Genomic DNA, 10,527 nt, shown 5'->3' with positions numbered 1-10,527 from the left:
AATGTGAGGTAAAGTGTGTCGCCAATGTAACCGGTTAGAACTCAAAGTTGCGATGAGGTCTTAAAATGTATGGAAAGGGTCTTAAAAAAGGTCTTAAAAGGTATTAAACTTGACCCCAGGATTTCTGCATATACCCTGCTACTGTACATTTAGACAGCCCTGAGCACGTTCGGCATGTTGGTGGTTTTAGGTATCATTCAGTCCCTGAAATTTCCACAGAGGTACATTTCTCTGGCAGTTTCTCCGAAGTTTGGGCTGACATGTGGTAATAAGCTTTTGTAAAGCTTTTTTGATTAGCTTCTGGACTGTTATATATTTTGCCATAAATATGTTTCTATATATATTTTAAAGTTTACCGTAGTATTTATAGGGATAATGCACACAGCTTAACATACATGTACTTCTGTCAAAATGACGGACAGCGAAAAAGTCTAACGCCACCTCAGTGGGACGGAGAGATATGCTTTGGCCATGGGTGACAGCAGTGGGTCAAACTGTGTATTGTCTCTTCACCACTTTAAAAACAATACAGTTTTTGCCAAGAAGGTGAGGCTTATTGACAGGGCGAGATATAAATATATTGTTGGTACTTGTCAATGTAGCCCTGTAAATACGATGTCCTTTTGTGTTATCTGTTGTTTTATGTTCATGTTGTAATCTACTTGCTGCCATGTTGGACAGGTCTCCCTTGAAAAAGAGATCGATGATCTCAATGGGACCACCTGGTTAAATAAAGGTTTAAAAAAAAAAAGTGTTTAAAATCTCTTTTTTTTTTGTAAATCGTGGTATATTTTGTCAGTCTCACGACGGTATTGGGACGTTTATTTACCGGGATATTCGGTATATCGTTACATCCCTAGTATCTGGGGATGGTGCTCGATGCAGGCAGGCTATGCGCCACCCTGTCAGAAAGCAGACAGGCCTCCCTGCTGCGGGCAGTTCACAGACTGTGACAGGGGGCAACGGTGACAGCTTTGACCATCATGCAGACTCTGGGTCTCATGGCGGCTGCTCACTCCGTGGTGCCGTTGGGGTTGCTGCATATGCGCCGCCTGCAGAGGTGGTTTGCCGGCCTTTGTTTAGATCCCAAGAGGCGCCAACGATGTCTGGTGACCATCCCCCCCTCAGTGGTGGGCAACCTCCGGTACTGGGGGTCCCCAGTGCATCTCCGGAGGGGAACTCCACTGGGGAGAGTGACCTCGTACATCACGGTATTCACAGGCGCATCCGTGACAGGATGGGGGGATACACATTTTTTTTCAAAAGCGTCTAACAAGTAACATGTAATGGGGGGGACCTGCCTGGAGAGAGCTATAGGTGGTCGCTGGGCTCTGACGGAGACTCAACACAGCAACCTTCTAGAGCTGCGGGTAGTAGGGTTGGTCCTCCAGCACATCAAACCCGTAATACAGTGCAAACATGTGCTGGTGAGGAGCGACAACCGCACCGCAGTGGCGTACATCAACAGGCAGGGCGGAGTCCGTTCCGCCGCCTTGTTGACTACAGCAGAGAACCTGTGGTTATGGGCCTCAGAGATTGTGTTGTCTCTGAGAGCCCTCCACATCCCGGGACTGGAGAACGGGGGGGCCGACCTCATGTCAAGAGGCGGGCCCCTGCCAGACGAGTGGGTGCTTCACCCGGAGGTGGTGAAGCAGGTCTGGGCCCAGTTCGGGAGAGCGGAGGTGGACCTGTTCGCCAACCGGCAAATCAGCCACTGTACTTTGTGGTTTTCCATGGCTCGGCGGGACAATCCGCCCTTGGGGGTGGACACGTTTGCACTCCATACACAGCGATCACGCAGTTCTTAACGAGAAAACTAGTTGCTCAAACAAAACACAGGAGTGTACCTTGTTNGTGATATATGATTGAATAGTTTACTCATTCTACCTGTGCTGCGGCACCTCTTTTCCCCCTCTGTCTGAAAGGTTGACTAATCGACTAGACTGGGCTATGGTTTCAGACAGAGGGGGAAAAGAGGTGCCGCAGCACAGGTAGAATGAGTAAACTATTCAATCATATATCACTTATACAGTAGCAGGGTATATGCAGAAATCCTGGGGTCAAATTTAATACCTTTTAAGACCTTTTTTAAGACCCTTTCCATACATTTTAAGACCTCATCGCAACTTTGAGTTCTAAATGGTTACATTGGCGACACACTTTACCTCACATTTACTATATTGATTGTAAGATAGCAAAACTAAACAGAGTGCAGACAGACTACTGAAGCCTCCTTTCCACATGAACTTCAACCTCTCTGTGAAGGTCAGGTTTAATGCAGTATGCTGCTTTGTTGCTTTTGTACTCTGTGCTCTTTCATTCCAGTAAAACTCCTCAGAAACCATTAGAAACCAGTATTTGACCAATAAACGAAACAATTGACAAAACTTTGAACTATGAATTATATTAAACTTTGGTGAGCTTCAGCGGGGTAATGCCATAGGAGCTCCCTCACAAATACCCAGGGGTTAAATTGGGCTGGGGCTGTCCGGGGCTAAGCCCTGGCACATAGGACGATGCTCTGACGTCATCACCCTCACACATTTGTCATATGTTTACAAAAAACGATATATATGTTAAGACTTTTCTCGTTCTTAATATAGACTATATTTAGGGTCTATATGTGTTGACTTTACTTTAAAATAGCAGATCTCTGTGACCGGATATAGTTTGGCTTAGACCCCGGCCCCACGAGGACGCATACGGTAAAACGCATACGCAAAAAAGTCTTCCGTTCACACGCATTTGATTCATTAACGTGTCCGTTCACACTAGACCGCTGGAAATGCTGGAAACGCTGTAGTACATATGCCAGGCCTGTAAGTGGCGCTGCTGCCGCCACAAAATACACCAAAAGCAGCGAAGAAGACCCCGGAGCATGGTTGCCCTTCTGTTTATTCTCCGCGGTGGACGACGTGTTCTCCTGCTGTATATCTCTCAGGTAGTCCACCAGCAGATGAAAAAGCACCCACCTCTCCGCCTCTTCCAAGGAACGAGGGAACCGTGCGGCAGAATTTCCGTTAAAAAAAATGTTCCGCCGGTCAACATGTCCGTTAAAGTTTAAATCTTCCGTACAAAATTAGAAAAGTGCCGATCAGAGGTCTTCTTTGTTATTTATTGAGCTTTAAAACAAATTGATNTAGTTTACCTTTGAATTCCAAAAAATTGTGTACGTGCCTTATTATAACGGTTTGATCAATTCACTTATATCGTTGAAATAAGTTATTCAGTTCATAAATGAGGGCCTTTTACAAAATACATACTACTATATAACAAATTGAATCGAGTGATACCTTTGTTGCGAGCTTGTAGATGTTTGCTGCAGGACATTAGGCTAGAGTTTACACCGGTAAACGTGGTTACACAGTACATATGTCGGGAACAAAACGTGAACGCGCGTGCAGGCGCCGTGACGCCGCTCGCAGAATGGCCGAGCCGACGTAAAAATGTGGCCTTGTGTATATTCATATTGGCCAAGCCTGTTGTAGATAAACGGCGGCTTGCGTGGAGTGAGTTCAGCTGGGGTTCAGTATGGCCCAAGTTCACCACCGACCAACCTTTTATAAAACACCACCCCGACAACTATATCACTCATTTTTTTAAAAAACCCTCTTTAATGGGAATTTAACCCTGACTATGGCAGTGATATGGGCATATGTGTGCATACTACAGCGTTCCATACTGCATTACTTTTTTTACTATGGCGGGTACGATTATATGGTGAACATTATAGATTGTGGTGGGAAAAAAATAACCCAAAAAAAAGAACAAATATTATTTTAGGGTTTTTTTGATATCCTGGTATCAGATAATTCAATAGTTGTACGCATGTGCCCGTGAAGAGACAAATGGAGACACTTAATACTACTTGCGATAAGGTGGTGTCTTTGGGAAGAATTCAATTAACAAAATATATAAATGAAACAAAAAAAGAACAACAGGTTGAAAAGGTTATGTTTGTTATCAAAATTTAATCCCTACCCTAGCTAATTAACTTATAAGGCTTTTAATAAGTCAAATAAGCTTATACTCAAAAAAAAAAAAAACCCTCCCCACCGAAAATTATTGTATGTCAACCCCGTTTTTTCCTAAATCAGTCCGGTGGTTTAACACGTTCAAGAGGGTTAATTTTTCCTACTATTCCGGACATTAAAAGTAGGATCCCATATTGAGTTGATGTCATACTCCGTTTTTACTCCTTTTTTTTTTAGGTAGGCTTTTAGTGTAAGCAGACTAAAAATTTCCTTAAATAACGTTTAATACCACCTTTTATTAATGAAACCAGTTATGTTTTCAAGTAGAGTTGTGAAACAATATACGGAGAAACAACCGTTACTGTCTTCAGTTTGCAAAAAGACATTTCAGAAGTGTTCCAAAAGTGTGTGACAACGACCATTAAAACCGGTAAGGAGGTACGTCTAGAAGGAGATCTCGTCACTACAAAACCCCGAGACAGCGACCCCGTTCGTGCCCTTGAAGTAAGTGAGGAGGTTTCTAAAAGATACCCAACCTTCTAGACCTCTGACCGATCCGGTGAGTCGTCCTGAAGCTTTACGAAGAGAATGCTTCGATGAGGAAGCTAACGGGCCCGACGCACACAAAACCCTAGTAACAAGTACGACTGTCCTGGGTCGGTGCAAAAGTAGAAGTACGGGAACGACTACCTCCTCCAACAGGAGTTGTAGAGATGCTAGTACCGGGATTACTCGCGTGAATGTTTAGCACGTAAATGCTTTCGTTTTTAAAACCGTCCGACCTCGACTACAAAACCATCAACCAGTTGCATAGGATTAAAACATGTCAACACTCACTCACCCCGTCTTAAACATTCCCAAAGAAGTGCCTCTGTCTCTCGTTGTGCTGGATGAAGTCACTGGCGACGAGTAAACCCAAAATAGTCCCAAACAGGCACAGAGGCATTTTTCTTTTTTACTAGTTGTCCGAGTTCGGGGCCGGCAAATGCTGCCGCCATCTTGCTCAGCTCAGCTCTGTGCTGAGCTCTGAGAGCGGGAAAGACGGACTGCCCTCCCCTCCCCTCTGCTGGCGCGTGCTGTGCATTACAACCAATGTCGTCCCTGTCAAAACTCCGTGTCAGTGTAATAGAATGAAACGGATCTGTGATTTGGCGCACAGTCTGTGACGTCACGGTATTGAAAATCATACCGACGGTATTTCCAAATACCCTGGTATACCGTAATACCGTCATACCGCCCAAGCCTAGTGGTAATTGTTTTTTTTGTATGTGTTTCTATTAAACAAGTAGTGCAACCGTAGGAACACATGACCTTGCATCAGTACATGGTTTATTAAAAAACATAAAAATAAGTGTATTATCTATTTTCCTTACTCAAGTGATTTCCTATATAAGATTCAATATACTTACTCACTTGTAGGTCCAAAAATGTTTTATTATAAAGAAGTCCCGTTTCTAATAAAACGCCAATGTTCCAGCCTTTTTAGTGAAAGTAATAAAGGGTAAAACTAGTCCAACCAGCATTTCCGGAGGATTTGAAGTGATTTTATTGCTGTCTCCTGGTGGGATAGACATATTTGTCTGCTGGACCTGAGGCATGAGAGAAAGCTCTGAGAAACAAGAATGTGGGGAAGCCAGCTGTTCATACTGATGTTTCTATCTGTTGATTATGGCTGTGTATTGGAGAGACAATAGGAGATGTATCATGATGTAGTGACAAACTGTCATGGTATAAAGAATACACCACCATGCAATTATACAGAAAAAGGATTAGGGCCACACGTACATTTCCGTTTTGAGATCTGAGAAAAAAAGTTGAATTGGTCAGATCGCAAAATAATATTTATATTTGAGCCTTATTCTGCATACAAATACAACCTGAGTTAATAATACAAATGTTTTAATTATGCAATCAGAACAGTTGGATTTTTATTTGAGCCGTCCCTTACGCAGCGTCCACACGGCGGCGTGCGTTGAAGCTTGCCGGTGAGCTGAAACTCGACCAACAACCGCGGCCTTGGACACACAAGCACACGGTTTGATTGGCTAGAGCTTGTACTGGCATATGATTTGATTGGCTGACGCTTCCGCCGAAGCTTCAAAAGTTGAACATTGCTCAACTTTTGAAGCGAGCAACGCCAGCAAATCGAAGCAACGCTCCCACAATGCAGTTCAGCAAAGTGTGACATCACCCCATTCAAAGTGAATGGGCAGAAGCGTTGAAGCTTCAACGCACGCCGCCGTGTGTACGGGCCGTTATAGATACTATCCCGTTACGTTAGTGAGCCGGATTGTTTGGCTCTGAGCGCCGGCTGTTTCGGCTCCCAAACGGCTCTTCATGTTATCACAGTTTACCACGGAGCCTCAGTTTCGCCACTGCGAGGCTCCGACGCCCGCAGTTCACACGCGTGCTCCACTAGCACCCCCCCCCCTCATCTTGTCTAAATCGCGCATTTTCTGTTTTGTCCTGTGGCAGGCACCGCCGATGTCGGAGAAATGATCTTTAATACTCCGAAAATAATCTCTCTCCTTTGCCGTTCCAACAGAGGGATGTCCTTGTCCTTTTTCCTTTTTCGTCATTTCAAGCGATAAAAACTCTCGATCTTCTCTCAAATTATTAATTTTTTTTTACGCCCTCGGCTCGAGTTCAAATGACAGCAAGGCGCCCCCCTGGCGGAAACGCTGCTTATGATTCTACTTGTGATAGTCGGACATGTATTGATTCCATCCGATAGCTGCTATAATATAAAACAAAACGTCTGCCTGCTCTCCACAATGATCAATAACAGGGAACGGATGGTCAAAGTAAGGTACAAATAAACAGAATCACACGAAGTCTTGTTAGTGTTGCCTGACTTTATAAAGTGTGTGGTTGCGATCTAGTCACTTTGCCCAGCGCTACTGCTTGTTACACCTTTTATTTGCCGTTCTCGCCATAAACTGTTAGCTCAGTTAATTTCGCCCCCTCCCACGTAAGTGTGACGTATGCGGTTCTTGCTTACATACCGAACATTTTTTGGTGCTTGGTAAGAACCGGTTTTCGGAGAAGAGAGGCGGCTCCGCTGTGGTGTGAACAGGAAAAACTGGTGCTTATCAGGCTCTAGCTCCGAACCGGCCCTGGAACCGCGTTGGTGTATGTAACATCCAACATCATCGCACTACTTTCTGTGTAATCTGAGCAACGATATTAGGAAAATAGGGCTGCACAACTAAACGCCATTAAATTAGTCTTTAGAGAGAAGAGTGCAATATTCAAATTGCGGTAATTGCAATATTTGTGAAAGGCAAAATGATCATCTTAATATATTTTTCAGTGATAATGAGAATAAAAATGATCGATCCAAGTAATATAGTGACTCTGAAACTGATATTGCAATGCAATAATAATGTAAAACATTTTTTTTCCAAATCGTGCAGCAAACATTCTCCATTCTATGGGTTTTAGGAGGTATTTACAAGAATGTGTTTGATGTTACGAAAAACCTGATCGGGCATCAGCAATTCAATTTTATTAGTCTAACATTTGTTTACTTATACCTGGGACCGTTCAAAAAAAGTAATAAAAGTAGTGATGCTCTGCTCCCTTTGACTGGATTTGAATTCATGCTGATTGGTCCCAATATATAATAAAGTCAATTACACTAAAATAGATTTCTATAGTAGTGTTTTGATCACTCACACAGGCATATATTATTAGACCCTCCAGAAAAACGTGATCCTGCGATTGCAGAATTTACCGCATAATCAGCAAAATGGCGCAGATTTTTAAAAGGCCGCATATTTATCAAAAGGCCGCATAATCTCCGCATTTTTCCACACAAAGTTGAGAAGAAAAAAAAGTTAACTCGTCTTGTGGTGAAGTAGTGATGATGATGACGCGACGTCATCAGCTCGCGCATCACAGAAGGTAAACAACACCGTAGAGTGAACGTGTGGAACTCACACGAGAGAAAACACCAAGATGAAAAAATCTGATCCATCTCATTTACCGACGAACATTTCTGCTAAAGACCGGGCAAAGCAGTAACCCGATGTCTTTCACGAAAGTGGGGGGAAACTATTCTGCACAACGTGCAACTGTGTGTTGGAGCATAAGTCTTAGAGAAAATCGACGGTGATGACCCACTTTGATTCATTCGAAAATGCTTTCTGCTGCTGCGGACAAGAAAGCCAAACAACTCACATTCACCGCGGCATCAACCTCCAAAACCCTTTCGAGGCCTACAAGAAACGAAGTGAGTAGCCTACAAGATTGAAGCTGGTCAGATAACGAACGAGTAAATGAAAACGAATGAGGCGGAGAAGTGTGTGTGTGTGTGTGTGTGTGTGAGAGAGAGATTAAAATTAGGGCCGGGACTCGATTAAAAAAATTAATCTAATTAATTAGAGGTTTTGTAATTAATTAATCGAAATTAATCGCATTTTTAATCACACTGGACAGACCAAATGTTGTGACTCGATTATGATATAGACTCGTTGATCAAATGGACCGCTAGTGCTAAGTGTTACTTACAAAAATGGTTTAATCCTAAGTAACCATGTGATTGATCAAGTTGCCTGATCAATTTTGGTGATTTATTAATTTACTGAGTCCACGAAGCGAGGTAGAATCAGAAGATCGAGAAAGAAATACATCATTCTGTTAATGCAGTAGTGTTGGGGTCTGAGACGTGTGTATTTGGTACTGTTGCCGAAAACAGTAGTTCGGACCACCAGGGGACATGGGTGTGTGTGTGTGTGTGTGTGTGTGTGTTGTGTGTGTGTGCGTGTGTGTGTGTGGTGTGTTGTGTGTGTGTGGGTGTGTGTGTGTGTGTTGTGTGTGTGTGTGTAGTGTGTGTGTTGTGTGTGTGATGTTTATTTGTCCACTCTGTCTACCTACGGAATAGAAGACAAGGGTGTTATTGATGTCGGTAACTAATACGATAGAGAGTGTCGTCCTCTCTGTGTGTGTGTTTGTGTGTGTTTTTCAGTTATCCAGGGTGACTCCAGGGTAATACAGTCCGTCACTCTTTACGCGTCGTTCAGGGACACTTGGTTTAATGGTGACTACCCATTCCCTCACAAAACATATTTATATCTGAGAGGGTCTTTTTGCGCCCGTTTTTAGGAACTAATACGCCCGAATTTTGAATATTATTAGTCCGCTAATTTGTACGTCCTCAAAAATACCCACTAAAATTACTGCCACTTTAACGCCCTTAAGTCTTTTCTTCTTATCAAAAAAAAAATTATAACCCTGACGAATAAATAAGAGAGAATGTGTGTTGGAGGGTGATTGGCAATTTGGGAAAAATTAATCCCCGGGCCCTGAAATTGCGCAATTAAATTCTAAATTAATTAATGTGTTTGTATTGCGCAATTTTTTTATTCGTAAAATTAGCGTGAATTAAAAACGGACGCCTTGCAAAGAGTGACCTACTCAAAGTCCGGCATGGCTAATTGCACTCGTGGTTGATTGCAGTACTGAAGTCTGTTGTTGGTTTGGTGTCACTTTGTTCACCTTGGTCAAAAACCAACTCGGGTGACACCTTACCCTGTATAAACAAATTTTTGCCTGCCTACCTTCGCAGCTATTTCGTGCCAAAAATACGTTTTTCCTTTAAGCGTATATTGGCGTCTTTAAGTTCCGGAGTTCATAGTGGAGTTACGTTCTGTATATCCGTCTGATCGACACCTTCGATCGCACCACTGTCAATCGGCTGACAGGCTCATGCTCTTCCGAGTTTTACGTTTACCCCCCCCCCCACGATGACCTAGCGGACTCTCCTCGACAATCTAATTGTAATTGTACGAATAACACAACATCTTCACGTGACGGCATGCCGTCCGACATCGTGGCAGGAACTTACCTCTCGTATACACACACCGACCTGGACATAGGTCCTTTCCTGCACTCGTCTCTCAACTTCTCTCATCACACAGCTAAGACAAGACAAAGACACTTATAGACGGAGTTGGGAGGTCTGAAAACTCAACGCGCGCGAATGATTTCTCTGCACAATGGTACCTTTGGTTTGTTACCACATCGACATAATTTCAGGCTCACCTTTGTCAGCACGACATTTAGACTAAAACAGTCTTTAGCATGCTCTTTATACCTGGGCCCTCCTTTGGCCCTCTCCCGTTACTTTAGCCCTCAGAGGGCGCTTTTAGCCCTCCCAACTGTTCCATACTGGGTGTGGGTTGGGTGTGATTGGCTCCTGACCAAAGTCCCGGGTCCTATTGATTCAGGTGCAGACTTTTTTATTGGTCGAGTGACCTAACGTGAGCTGACATCTGGTGAACCTCAACCATCTTCTATTTCCCGACGTTTTCCATGATGTCTAACGTAGCAGACTTGTGTTGTATACTCGACCGGTACGTCTTTCTGTCACTGTTTTTCTTAGGTCGTCGAAAATACTGTTACTTTTCCTTCTATTTCTCCTAAATAACCTCTTTCGGCTTACACAACCGGGACCGACCCTAGTAACCTTGGAGCATTCGTAAGTTTAATGGAAGACACACTGCCGTGTGAAATAACTGTAGAAAGAGTGACAAGAGTGCCAGTTTAATAA

At 43.4% G+C, this 10,527-nt stretch overlaps 1 protein-coding gene across 1 annotated transcript in view; it reads right to left on the bottom strand.

The window, feature by feature from the left end:
• LOC104944757 (serine protease HTRA1B-like) overlaps nucleotides 1-10,527 on the bottom strand; it is a 221,043-nt gene that overhangs the window by 177,604 nt on the left and 32,912 nt on the right. The gene's annotated exons all lie outside the window — the stretch shown is intronic.

This window comes from Notothenia coriiceps, unplaced genomic scaffold (genome assembly GCF_000735185.1).
Source record: "Notothenia coriiceps isolate Sejong01 unplaced genomic scaffold, NC01 NC01_scaffold00000339, whole genome shotgun sequence".
Taxonomy (NCBI): Eukaryota; Metazoa; Chordata; class Actinopteri; order Perciformes; family Nototheniidae; genus Notothenia; species Notothenia coriiceps.
Note: the sequence above shows the minus strand (reverse complement) of the source record. Positions and strands in the feature narration are given on the sequence as shown.